At 39.6% G+C, this 10,766-nt stretch overlaps 1 non-coding gene across 1 annotated transcript; it reads left to right on the top strand.

Annotated features, from left to right (window-relative positions):
* Positions 1–5,609: 5,609 nt before the first annotated feature.
* TRNAV-AAC (transfer RNA valine (anticodon AAC)) lies at positions 5,610–5,683 on the top strand. The gene has a single exon. It is a non-coding gene; the product is annotated as a tRNA-Val (tRNA).
* Positions 5,684–10,766: the final 5,083 nt, after the last annotated feature.

Below are 10,766 nucleotides of genomic sequence, written 5' to 3'. Positions count from 1 at the left end.
CTCCTATTGGATACAAAGGAAGATTTTTGCCATGAGATCTGATATATATCAAGCTGAATATAGGCTTCTGTTAGGCTTTCAGTTGTGCACCCTTTGGGTGACTGGCTTTCAGTTGTGCACCCTTTGGGTGACTGCTGCTCCAAAACATCACCTTTCTTGGACGACACTTTAACCAGTGGTCTTGTGTCAATTGGATTCTCATTGAATGCCACAAAGGTGTAGTCAACTTGCTATACTTTCTTACGCCACCTTTTAGTTCTTGGTCCATATTTCACTGGTTTTTTCCTTGTCTTTAGCTTTGTTAACACCTGAATGCACAGGTATTAAAGTCTTTAGCTTTGTAAACACCTGAATGCACAGGCAGTAAACAGTTAGGCTTAGCCAGTTTGCCTGAATGTTTCCCTTGTCATTAGTGAGATCAAGACATAGCTGCTTGAAGGATCTATATCATTTGTACCATCACATCCTTGTTCAACTTATCCACCGAATATATAGACTAACACATATAAACACATTTAAACATCAATCATGTTGTATCCAGTCCTTTAACAAGAGCCTTTTGAAAAACAATGCAATTCCTAGTGTTCCATATTTCCCAAAGACAACAAAATTTGATTATGTTGAAAATGAGGTTAACACATTCCTCATTAGAAGTCCGTTTTTCTAACAGCCACTCCTCCCATAATCCATGTATCCCAGTGTAGCTGTAAACCCATTTGCACATTTTGGACCAAGTACCCCTAATGGTTGGGTAATCCCAAAAGGCATGTTTTTGATCCTCAATAATAGTTTTACATCTAGGACAACACCCATTAGTAAAGTTATTATGCATAAGTTTGACTCCTAAAGGAAGGGCTCTCATATAGACTCTTGCCAGAAAAATTTGAGATTTGGCAAGGATGTTGAACTCCCAAATGCTTTTTCATCTTTTCTTCAAACTATAAGGGCCCTAGTTTGTTTTCCAAATCTTGTTACAATAAACCACATTATCCTCAATCTTCCTTAGTTCCTTATATACACTATTTGTGGTTTCCCTGTCCAGCTTAGTCCCATTACACCAAACCCAATCCTTTACCCAACACGATTCATCTTGGGCAGTAGAAACCCATCCTTTTTCTACCTCTTCCAGAATAATTTTGACTAATTGTCCTTCCCATGGTTTAGATTGAAGTCCTCGTCAAGTTGTTTAGGCTCCCTCCATCCCACCAAAATCCTATTCCAGTAATCAGACAATGTCGTAAGGCCTTTGTTATTAAGTCTCCTTGCAGTTTTGAGATCTTGAAGAGCAAGAGGAGGGTTAAACTTATGTGTCCACCATATCCCAAGACATAACAAGGAATTTCTTAAAACCCTAGTACATCCTTTCCCTATTGTTAAAGTCAGGGTCTCTTTCTATTTACCACTCAACATCTTAGCAAGAGTTGATCTTGTGATCTTCAGAGGAGCGTAAGAAAATAACTTATCCTTCTGATCTAGCCCTTGTCATTTACCTCCAGAAGATACATCAGAACCTTAAACAAGTCCCTTAAACATCTTTGTCCAGATTTCATTCTGGTGCAAGCACTTAGGAAGCAAGAGTGCAGTTCTAGCCATTGTGTGAGAAGGAAGATGAAGAATGCTAATGCCTCCTCCTTCCTTAGGCAAAATCAATCTGTCCCATGCCAGCCAAGCTAGAACCTTCTTATTAGAGTCACCATTCCTCCACAAAAATTCTCTAATGGGCTTAATAATTTTATGCCAATAACTTTTTCTGAAGTCTGACATTGGGCATAGAAACATAATATAGGCATTCAATACTGTATTGCAAATAGCTACTCTATCATGAAATGGGACTCTAATGCCCTCCCACTTTTCAGTTTCAGTTGAAACTTGTCCAAGGTCCCAATCAGTGAGTTGTTTGCTGGTAACATCCACCCCAAATGGCACCTCTAAGTGTGATTATCTGTCCTCTTCTGATGACCTCACAGACCTATCTCTCTAGATCAAAATCATTATACTTACATAGACTTATGATTTTAGACTTATGTATGTTCCATTTAGATCCAGAAGCATCAGCATAATCCAGAATGATTCCCAAAGCTCTCCTTACATTTTCATTGTCTGCTTGCAAGAATAGAAGAGAGTCATCAGCAAAGCATTGTATTATCAAAATTGTCCCATTGTTCAGCTTTAGCCCAACTACTCTTCCTTCCATAGAACCAAATTCTAGAGCCACAATTAAAGGATGGGAAGCAATAGCAAACAGTAAAGGAGCAAGAGGACAATCTTGCCTTACAGAGCTGTTCACATCAAACCCTCCAACAACCCTACCATTCAACAACAACTTGGATTATTCTCCAAAAGTAAGAGTATATGCAAAAGTAGCCATTCTCAAAACCTAAACCCAATTTCTCCATTACCCGAGCAACAAAAGACTAAAGAATTCTATCATAGGCTTTCTCTAAATTCAATTGCAACATAATGCATTTCTATCTTGTCCTTAGGGCCAAGTCTCTGCCCAACATTGTAGCATATATGTTATCATATATAGATATGCCCTTGATGAATCCATGTTGCCTCTTGGATAATAGCATCTTGGATAATAGGAGTAATCCTAGTGGCAATGATTTTAGCTAGGATTTTATAAATTACAGTAATCAATGGGTTTCTAATGATTGAACCTTTCACAAGCAAATTGTTTGGGAATGAGCTTAATTAATTTCTCCTTTAAGTCCTTATCCAAGTTGCCTTTTTTGAAAGCTTCTTTACAAATTCTCCCAACAAAATCCTTCAAAGATGGCCAAAAGACTAAAGAATTCTACAGATAGCCCATCCCCTCATGGTGACTTTTCCTTTCCCAATTTATGAAGGGCATCCCAACATTCATCCACTTCAATATCCCGCTCTAACCATTTAGCCTTATCAGGATCTATTCTGGTATTGGCTAATTCAAGCAATTTCTTTTTAGCTTGATACCTTTTTGTTGACTAGTCCCCTCTCCTAGACTAAGAGTAGAATCCAAGAATTTCACCCATCTCTCAACAATCAACCTCATATCCATTCTCATCCAATACTTTACCTTTTTTGTTGACTAGTCCCCTCTCCTAGACTAAGAGTAGAATCCAAGAATTTCACCCATCTCTCAACAATCAACCTCATATCCATTCTCATCCAATACTTTACCCCTCACTTCTTTGCAGCCTTTAACCTCATTCAGCTTAAACATATATATCTCAGGTGCCTTTTTATTATTGAAAGTTTTCCATTTTCATCTACTCTCAACTCTCCTAGAACATTTCTCATCTTCATTCTTCAATCCCTCTTGACATTTGAGATACCAAATAACCTCTTCCTTAGACAACTTCCAAGTCTGTCTTTTTTATTTTTTTTGAAGATGGCCAAGAAGCTCACTCCATCTTCCTCTTTCTTGCCTCTTCTCCTTAGCCCTCAGTTTGCCCACTCTCCTAATTATCCCTTGCATCTCATTAGCAAAGAATCTCCAAGACCCTTGTGAAGCTCTCCTTTTCAACCTTTCTATGGCTTCTTCAGTTTGTGATCTAAATAACACATCTTTCAGAAGTAAATTATTACTCCTTAACTTCTTGGTTAGAAATTTATTCAACTTTTCCTCATCCCATCCAATGATATGCCAGGTCCATCTAAGAGGCATATGGTCAGATAAAGCAGTGCTAGAATCAATTGAAATCATGAGGGTATGAGGAACCCAAGGAGCTTGTTGGTTAAAGAACACTCTGTCTAATCAATGAATATCCAAAATACTGAAGACTAAAATATGTATGACCTAGATCAAGTCCCCAATCTCCCATTTCCCACCCATCCCTTAATCCCATCCTTCCTCTCAAGTTTTCCCATCTCCTTTTCTCTTGACTCATTAGCACACAGAGCTCCCCCCAAATATGTCCCTTTGTTTCTCAACCATGTTAAAATTCCCCATTATAACACATTGTCTCTCTGAATATTTAAATTATTAATCCAATCCCACATTTCACTTCTAATTTTGTGATTATGGGACCCATACAAATTAACCAACCAGATCCTCTCCTCCTGGACCAAAATTTCTACATTCAATATTCTTCCATTAGGGTGGTTAGCAACTATGCCAAGCTTTAAAGAACTTTTAATAATGAACATAACCCCAGTGTATCCTCCATTCACCCCCCCATATAATATAGTTCAATCCTTAAACTTATCCCTCCTATCAGCTTAGACCCAAAAAGGTTATGTTCCCGTATAGCAAAAATAGATATACCCCACTCCTTAATCAAATCCCAAAAAGCCAAATTCTTATTCTTATCTTTAATGCCCTTAACATTTACACCCTGATATTCCCAAATTGCTATTGATGTTAAAGCAATTTCAGGGACCATATCTACTTCCCCTGCCCCCCCCATTGGGTTCATTTTCTTTTCCATGCTTCATCAACCTGCCAGTTGAATTTCTGGATTGTTGACGTTTCACTCTCCTCCTCTCCCAATGGGCTATACGGATTAGAATATAAGATAGGGCTCCCACTCCCAGATGGTTTACTTCCTGGGTTAACCTTAATACACTCACTAGTAGTACTTTTCTTGCTTCCTCCTTGGCCTGCCTTACACTGGTTTTGCCTTTGATTTTCTTCCATCACCCGGCGATTCAACATTATTTACTACAACCCCTTTTCCTATGTTCTCTTCCTTATTCCCCTTATCCACCTCCTCTCTAGGCATACTTTCCCTATCTTTATCTTCATCCTCTTTCCCTTCATCCTGTGGTTTACTTTGGCCCCCTCCTACACAATTTCTAGCGATATGGCCAAACCCTCTCTACCCTGATGGGGAAGGCTTCCACTAGACTTCTATTTATATCAAATAAGGGATTAAAAGGTATTGCATGAACTAGTTTCTAATTCATAAATAAGGGGGCTTTAGCAAAGAGCTCAGAAACTACCTGACCTTTGTGATCTTGCAACCCCATCGTCCATGTCCCCTCCATGCATGTAAAGCTTTATGCATACAAAGCTTCAGTACGTGGTCGTACCGAGGCATGCATCTCACACGTGTAAAGAGCGCACTTCAAAACCCCACTCGGAAGGATGAACACTCACCGCCGCCGGTCTCTCCCCCACTCTACTATTCTCATCGCCGGCACTGACTCGTCACTTCGGAATTTAGTATTACCTTGAGTCCCTTTGTTGTTTGATAAAGGTAGATTACCTTCTATCTATCGTCTTGAAGAATCTCTGCGGATGATGACACACTATGCGGAAAAGTTTGAGGATGCTTGGAATTATTAATGTGGTTGAAGCCTTTTGTTCAGGCCTCAAGCTCACGTCTTCAAAGAAGAAGAAGAACAACCCATTAGATATTCCATTAGAAGAACCTTACCCACAAAGAGAGAGAGAGGGAAGCGCGGAGGTGTTTGATGAGAGACCGACAGCTGAATGGCACCTCTTCAGTAATTCAAAAGAGATTCTGCCCTCGAAATGTTGGGCATGGCCTGCACTCCAAAGGGTGAAACCTGCCGTTTGTGGTCTGAGCATCGTATAGGCCGCCTGTGGCTTTGATTAAGGCACGGTATTTCCGTCTATATGATTGGTTTAGAATTTGATGATTTTTATTCCGTTGCACAGCGGTCTCGTGGTGTAGTTGGTTATCACATCAGTCTAACACACTGAAGGTCTCCGGTTCGAGCCCGGGCGAGGCCACGTTTTCCTTTTGAGGATCGTTTATTTCCTTCAACAGGATATTTGCAGAAACGTTTAACCCTTTAAATTTTATTCTTCCATCTATCTAATTCCGAGTTGAATGCCAACCTCTCATTAATTTTGGTGCCATATTTGTATCTTTGATCTAATACATGGGATGTTTTTTTTTCCCTAATATTAGCGGTTCAGGAACATTTCTCTGTTTCATCTACCTCTAGTGATCTTTCTAGCCTATTTTCAAATGCCTAATGCCTCTAATCTTATTAAAAAAAACATCTCTCTCAATTTAGAAAGAGGAAGACAAAGATAAAACCATACATATTTTTTTTATTTGTTATGACAAAAATTTCCATGGATTCAAAATTGATATGCATGGAGACATGTCCTCAACTTTGCCAATACAGGCATTTGCTCAAGGCCGCAAGCTGGGGAGAAAGAATTACACTGAGATCGTGCAAGATTTGCATCCACATGTTGAATTAGGTCATCAAAGCCAATCCCGCAAGAAGTCCCTAGCCTTCTTGTAGCATCGACTGGGTAGAAGACCCCCTCGATGTTGATGATGATGATTTTAATCTATAACTACCACCTTGCTTTGTGTGGGGATCGTGAGAGATGGGTGCATTGGCTTCTCTTTGTAATGAACTATACCCACCTTTGTGATCCACAATGGCGGCATGGGCGCTCCTTGTGGGTAAATATGCAAAAGGGGACATGTGCCTGAGGAGAAGATGTGTGAGTTTAAATATTCTATTAAACTATCTTCATGGGGTGACATTGGTTTTTTTCAAACCTCGAATGCCATGAAACCACCTTTTGGGATCAGCCCAACTGGAAGATTGATCACTAGAACTCGTTGCGGAGGGGAAGTCGGGACTCTGGAGAGAATAAGCAAGGCGGTAGGTGATAGGTTGCTAAGCAAACCTTATCATTTTGGAATAAAAGACCATTCTGAATAAAAAATTGGCTGGCTTTTCTTTGAGACACCAGGTTCTGATCTACCTCAGAGTTGGACCTCGATTTTGCCAAATTCTAATATTTTCCAAAGAAAATATATGTACTGCATTTTCCCTTGAGTGAATCGTACAAGTTAGAAGTAATTTCCGTGAAGCTAAGTTCATTAACTTCACCAATTTGACTCAACGCATTAGCAATGCTATTCAAACTACCTTTTCTATATTTAATATCATGAAATTAAAGTCCTGCATTAATTCAGCCCATCTGGCCTTTCTACCTTTCAAGTCCGGTTGATCACAAATAAACTGCAAAGACTGATGATCTGTCAAGACCATAAATTGAGACCCATGGAGATACTGTCTCCATGCCTTTAAAGCATAAATAATTGCATACAAACTCTTTCTCTTGAACTGGATACCGAGTCTGTGCATCGTTGAGTTTTTAACCCTCGAAGGCCAGATGCTTCCCATCCTAGAACAAAGCTGCGTCTCCCGCAAAATCACTAGCATCAGTCTCTACAATATAAGGCCTACTAGGATCTGGTAAGGCTAACCTAGGAGCATCTCAAACTTTATATTTCAAAGTATCGAAAGTTTCCTGTAGCCTCTCATTCCACTCAATCGGAGAATTAGACTTCTTATTTTTACCCTTAAGAAGGTTAGTAAAAGACACTGTTAACTTCGAATAATCTTTGACCAATTTTCAAAGAAATACCACGAAACCTAAGAAAGATCTTAACTGCTTGACCGTATGCAGAATTGGCTATTCTAAAACCTTTTGGATGTGATCCAAATCTATACTTAAGCGATCTTGAGAGATCTTATGATCTAAGTATAACAATTCCTTTTTAAAGAAATCACACTTAGATAATTTACAATACAGTTTCTCTTTACTGAGCCTTCCTAGAACCTCTTTAAGATGATTCTCATGCTCAGCCACCACCAAAGTTTTAATGTATATCAAAATATCATAATTCTCTGTGTGTGTTTTTGGGATTGCTTGTGTGATAATGAACTTGTAACCAAGGAAGATAGAGGGAGGATGATATTATTTCAAAGATTTCAACAAATGTATTACTTGAGACACCTTGGTGTGTGTGCGTTGTGTTGTGATGATGTTATGGATCCTTATTATGCCATTAAGATGAAAATGTTGAGCCTACACCTTGCCATTAAGATAGAAGACCACTTGCTTTTCCCAGTAAAAAGTGAGATAAGAGGACATTGAGGATTGTGTTTAGGTTCCTTGCATTATCAAGGATGGTGCCCCTCATGGTTACTATTGGTGTTTTTGCTAGGTTACTGTTAGTGGCTTGACGCTATGGGTTGAGCTGGGTTACTTGGTTGGTGTTTGTTGACATGATCAACGGGTTGTTGCTGGGGTCAGCTATAGAGGTCTGGGCTTCTTCCCCTGGTGGCTAACACATTTTTGGTGCCTCCACTGAGGAGCTTTCTCCTGCTCTTCGGTTTATAACAACTAATGTGTCTACTTGTTGATGAAGTTGTTTGTTGCAAAGAAATAGCCACTAAGGAACTTCATTGAGTACCTTGAGGTTGTCAAAGATTTAGGTGCATGTCATGGTAAAGCATTTCCATTGAAAACGTGATGAAACCAAAATCACTTGGGTCTTGATGTGTTTGAGGGAGTGAGTTGCTGATTGTTAAAGATTTAGGTGCATTGCCATTGAAAACGTGCTGAAACCAAAATCAGTTGGGTCTTGATGTGTGATGTGTTTGAGGGAGTGAGTTTGTTGATTGTTAATGCTGATGTTGTTGTGGTGAGTTTGGATGTGTGCTGAGGAAGTGTTTGAAGCCATGAAAGGCAGTACCTTGCAACAACAAGTTGTGTTTGTGAATGTTTTGGATGGTGTGTGCTAATGAGGAGTTGATGTATGCTTGAAGTAGGCTTGGTTATAATACCCAAGGTAGTAAATCTAGTCGTCATTGGTTATAATCCCTTGGTATAAAGACCAAGTTGAAGATCATTTTTGATGGTATTTAGATGAGTTAAGGTTGATGTGCTCCTGAAGAAGGCTTAGGTGTATTAAGTTGTTTGTGGTTGCTTATAGAGATCAAGGTTAAAGATAGCTTGGGATTTCCCTAAGTTTGATGGTTTATGTGGATATGCAGAAAGGTTTGTCGAAAAGATGGAGTTTTTAGCATTTCTCAATGGCAAAGATAGTCCAATGATGTTGTTGAAAATACTTTTTTTGGTTTGCATGATGAAGATAGAAGATGGTTTGAAGACTATGCGTTGTCAGCAAGGATGGCACACTCTTCAGTACACTTGAGTTATGATGATGTGAAGAAAGCTTTGAAGACTATGCGTTGTCAGCAAGGATGGCACACTCTTCAGTACACTTGAGTTATGATGATGTGAAGAAAGCTTTGAAGACTATGCGTTGTCAGCAAGGATGGCACACTCTTCAGTACACTTGAGTTATGCTGATGTGAAGAAAGCTTTGATAGCTCAATTTAGAAAGAGGCAAGGCCCAGTGGCAGTGTGGCATGAGATCCTTAACTTGTGTCAAAGAGAAGACCAAGATGTGGATGGTTATATAATATGCTTCGAGAGGCTCTGGAATGAGTGGATGAAAGATTTAGGTCAAGAGGCTCTGTCAAAGCTGCTAAAGCAAGAAAGGTTTGTAGCACGTTTGTTGAGATGTCAACTAAGGGTCAAGAGTGGAGTTGAAGAGGCCAAGATCATTCGAGGATGCTGTAGAGCCCAAATGAAGGAATGGAAGCTGTGCAATTTGGGTACAATTGATGTGCCCATGTTGAAGGACAAATATCACACATATGTGCCTATGAATATAAAGCCTTCTTTGGATGTAACTCCATTATCTAGTATTGGTAGCACTGGTTCTCCATTTGATGTATTATTCCCAGAAACTTACCTTTCTATAATGATGTATTTGCATGCAATGTGATGAAGCCAACTAGGGCCAATAATGTGGCAGATTGTGTTCATGCTGATGAAGGAGATCCTTTTGCTAGGTCCAATGATATATGATGTAGAGTCATTGTTGAAGGGTAGTGAAGATTTCCTTGACGATATGTCAAGACTTGTAAATGAGGAAGCATACCTTGGAGGTGGAGATGAAGTAGAGTCCAATGTGCATGATGAGGTTGATGAAGAAGATAAGTCAAAGGGCTCTTATGTGAGTCAGAGGCTCAACTTGCTGCATATTCAGATATTATGTTAGAGGCCCATGATGATATGTCAGAGACAAATACCATTGATGAAGTGGCATACCTTGAAGAGCCTGATGAAGTGGAACCTACTATTGATGATGTTAAAGCCGATGTTGTAGAGAAGAGGAAGAGAAGAAAGTGATCCAATTTGTCTATCAAGAAGAGGGCCACTTGTGTGTGGGAGGTGTTGAACAAAATATAGTGACAGATAGTGCATGGGATGAGCTTATGGCAATGCTGTAGGAGGCATGGGCAATGAGAATAGAATCCAGAGATAAAACTTTCAGGGATGATGATGACCAACTAGGGGCTGGACATGTGCCAAACCAACCAAGCAGTGATGGAGAGGAGTTGCCAGAACGAGAAGGATGGGAAGATGATGTTGTAGAGCAAGGAGGAAATGAAGCCTTCTTAAAGTGTGATGATGATGTGCTTGATGCAGATAACCATTTTTCTTCTCTTTCTATCCTTTCATATCTCCCTTTGAGCCATGATGATTCCTTATGTCATGATGCTGTAGCAAAGTCTTTGTATCTAACTCCAAAGCCAATACAAGGGGATGATGGTTTCCATAGAGATGTTTCCTTTGATGTTATGTGTGCTTATGTGAGCTTGGACTTAACCAGGCAACATGATAAGGAAGATGCATGGGACTCTTTTGTGCAAGAGGAGTTGGATAGAAATGAGCCATCTTGGCAGTGGTGGTATATGTTTCCAAGTATAGATGTAGTATGGCATGGATATTTTGATGGTGAGTAGTGTGAATACAAGTACCCAAGCTCAACTATTGGATTGTGATGTGTATGGCACATTGCAAAAATGGCCTTTTGATCATGGAAAGAAGGTGAAAAATCCAACATTGGAAGAACCAAGGCTTGAGTTTGTTGACCCATGAGGATGATTAAGCAAAGAAAATAATGTTGCTGAGCATG

The sequence above is a fragment of the Cibotium barometz genome, chromosome 27 (assembly GCF_041138505.1).
Source record: "Cibotium barometz isolate CiBa-2024 chromosome 27, ASM4113850v1, whole genome shotgun sequence".
NCBI classification, from domain to species: Eukaryota; Viridiplantae; Streptophyta; class Polypodiopsida; order Cyatheales; family Cibotiaceae; genus Cibotium; species Cibotium barometz.
The sequence above is the reverse complement of the archived record's forward strand: the minus strand, read 5'-3'. Positions and strand labels throughout refer to the sequence as shown.